Source organism: Mirounga angustirostris, unplaced genomic scaffold (genome assembly GCF_029215605.1).
Source record: "Mirounga angustirostris isolate CCGP_5_RB_7025 unplaced genomic scaffold, mMirAng1.0.hap1 SCAF_1, whole genome shotgun sequence".
NCBI lineage: Eukaryota > Metazoa > Chordata > Mammalia > Carnivora > Phocidae > Mirounga > Mirounga angustirostris.
The window spans coordinates 42,472,327-42,475,426 of record NW_026991709.1 but is presented as its reverse complement, the minus strand read 5'-3'; the positions used below and the strand labels follow the sequence as shown (position 1 = coordinate 42,475,426).

At 47.0% G+C, this 3,100-nt stretch overlaps 1 pseudogene; it reads left to right on the top strand.

Annotated features, from left to right (window-relative positions):
- The first annotated feature begins 772 nt into the window (after positions 1-772).
- LOC123834694 (protein NDRG4-like) lies at positions 773-1,864 on the top strand (annotated as a pseudogene).
- The last annotated feature ends 1,236 nt before the right edge of the window (positions 1,865-3,100 follow it).

Here is a 3,100-nt window from a genome sequence, read left to right as displayed (position 1 = left end):
ACTGAATATGTAAGTCCTCTGGGAACTTGCATCAATCTTAGGAAGAATTTTGGATTTTTGTAAATCATGCTATTAAGAGACATAAGGTAACTTTTATCCCTGAGATGCAGAGGAGGCCCCCAGCTGACATATGCATGACCTTTCCAAAGAAAGGATTGTGGTTAAACTCCATGAAGTAAGAGGTGCCTAAGAAAGAGTTTTCTGCTCCATGGGTAGATAGCTTAGGGACCATTTCTTACTTTGTCCAAAAGGATGCATCAAATTAAAAACAAAATCATTTACAAAAACTATATGCTTCAAAACCCCCTTTCACTCTGCCTCCCCAAATAGTCAGACATACTCCAAAGATATTGTATAAGTTTTAGTTCTCATTTTAATTAAGATAATCACAAATGTAGTTACACTTACATATAATAAAAATAATGCATGAAATATTACTTATTTACTCTGGAGACTTCCAAGTTATCTTTGGAATATCACTTTTATTAAAAATAAACATGTGACACCAGTTAGTGACCCACGTAGGGTGTTAGCTCTTCAGTATCAGCAGTTCTGAGAGGCAGCAGAATAGAGGAGTTAAGAGAACTCAGGTACGAAGTTAGACAAAACTAGACTAGTATTCTGTGGTCTTGGAAAAATTGCTTCTATCTTTTTACTTAAAAGACTGCTATGGACACAGCACCATCGCCTCCCCCTGGTGCTGCCCCCTCCTTCTGGACCCTGGTGACTCACGCCTTTGTCCTTCCTGCTAGAGGCGGAGTACCTTCTGGTGGAGTGCTGGGATGGGGAACATGATATCAGGAAGCTTTACCACCTTCTACACATGGTGATCTGGGTCTCCCCCAAGGGAAACCCCGCCTACTATCCTCACCTTCCATGACGTGGGCCTCAATCACAAGCTGTGCTCCAACGCCTTCTTCAACTTTGAGGGCATGCAGGAGATCGTCAAGCACTTCGTGGTGTGCCACGTGGATGCCCCTGGTCAGCAGGTGGGGGCTCATGGTTTCCCCAGGGGAATCAGCTCCCCTCCATGGAGTAGCTGGCTGCCATGCTCCCCCATGGGGTAGAGCATTTTCGGTTCAAGTATGTGACTGAGTACAGAATGGGATCCAGAGCCTATGTGCTGGCCAAGTTTGTAGTCATCTTCCCCAACATGGTGGAGGGGCTGGTGCTGATGAACCCCGATCCCAACAGCAAAGTCCGGATTGACTGCGTGGCCACCAAGCTCTCTGGTGTGACCAGCACTTTAGCTAACACAGTGCTATCCCCCCTCTTCTGCCAGGAGGGGCTGGTGAACAACACGGAGCTGGTTCGGAGCTACTGGCAGCAGATTGGAACATAGTGAGCCATGCCAACCCGCAGCTCTTCTGGAACATGTACAACAGCTGCAGAGACCTGGACATTAACCTGCCTGGAGCAGTGCCCAACATCAAGACATTCTGTCTGGTGATACTGGTGGTTGAGGATAAGGTGCCTGCCAAGGACGGGGTGGTGGAGTGCAACTTCAAACTGGATCCAACCACCACGACCTTTCTAAAGGTGGCAGATTCCAGGGGGATCCCCCAGGTCACACAGCCAGGCAAGCTGAGTGAGGCCTTCAAATACTTCCTGCAAGGAATGGGCTACATGCCCTTGACCAGCAGGGCCAGCCTTGTCCGCATTTCTCACTGGTACCAGCTCAGTGGAAGGCAGCCACCCACAAGCCTGTACCCACTCAGAGAGCAATGAGGTGCTGGGCCAGATCAGTCACACCATGGAGCTGTCCTGTTGGAGCCCATGGCCCAGCAAAGACACCCGCCTGCCCCTGTCCAAATACTGCAATCCTCCCGCCAGCTCATTTTCCCTGTCTGAGCCAAGGCCCTGAGGTAGAAAGTTGCCTGATCCTCCATCTCCATGGGCACCTGACTTGGGGGCTGAGGTTAAATGCTGGGATAGCCCATGAGGGTTGAACACACCCCTAAGAACTTCATGGTGTCTGCCTTTGGGAGCCAGTATGTGGCTGAGGGTCGCAGTAGATCCCCATTTTTGCCCCCAGGTTCCATGGATGACAACCCAATTAGCAGCAGTGTGTCCAAGGCCACCAGAAACATGGTGTTGCTAGGTAGAGTTTTGGTCAAGCTATGCCAACATTTTATGTGGGCATCACTAAGAAAGAAGAGAGTTTATTTGGAGAGATATGATCCAAGGTAGTGAGACATCTGCAGGCCCACATCACCATCTCAGGACTATTGGAGTGGCTTGGGCTGGGGCTTGCTGGTCCTGGGGTGGGAAGTGAAGGTTCCTGAAGTGAACACAGGCCAGGCTGAGGAGAAAGGCTTTCCACGTACCCAGGTCCCCTCCTTTCACCTGAAGCCCATGACTGTGCCATATACTTCTTGCCCACCCACACTATCAGGGAGAATCTCCTGGCCCAGAAACCAGAGCCATTTGTGTTGGAGCTTAAATCAATTGCCACAAACCCTAAAACAAGTGAAGAAGGGGACAAAGCAATGAAAACTGCAGGGCTGTGGAGGGGGCAGCTGTGTGGGGGGGGTACTCTGAGACTGAGAGGACCCCCTGCATCCACATTTCCTTTGCACATATCAGCCCCTTCTAGAATTTTAGGTCATTACTAGACTGTTCTGGAGCCTGGTGGGATATTAGTCTGTCCCCAGTTGTATTCACTGGCATGCTTCCTTTGAATATCAAATGTGACTGTTTGAAAAGCTGGTAGAATTAATCCTTACTATAGATAGTGCTGCAAACCTTGGATTTTTTTTTCTGTGTTCTTTCAGATAATATATCTATAAATATAGATAAATTGGGTTCTCCTGCATGTGGTTTTCCATCAGAGGTTGTCTCTTTGGTCAAGGTGGACTTTTAATGGAGTTCATTATTTTCCTCTCTGTATAAAGCGAAGAACCTAATTTTGTGTATTCTGGTGGCAATGTCATGAAACTATGATATGACAAAATGTAAAATAAATAAAAACCCTTGTCAAAGTGGAAAAAAAAAGATTGCTATGGGTATGAAAGGGTTTTAAAAATATTGACTCTCATATCTCATTCAGTTTCACAATAAACTGTTATAGTTATTATTGTTTATCATCTGTTACATATAA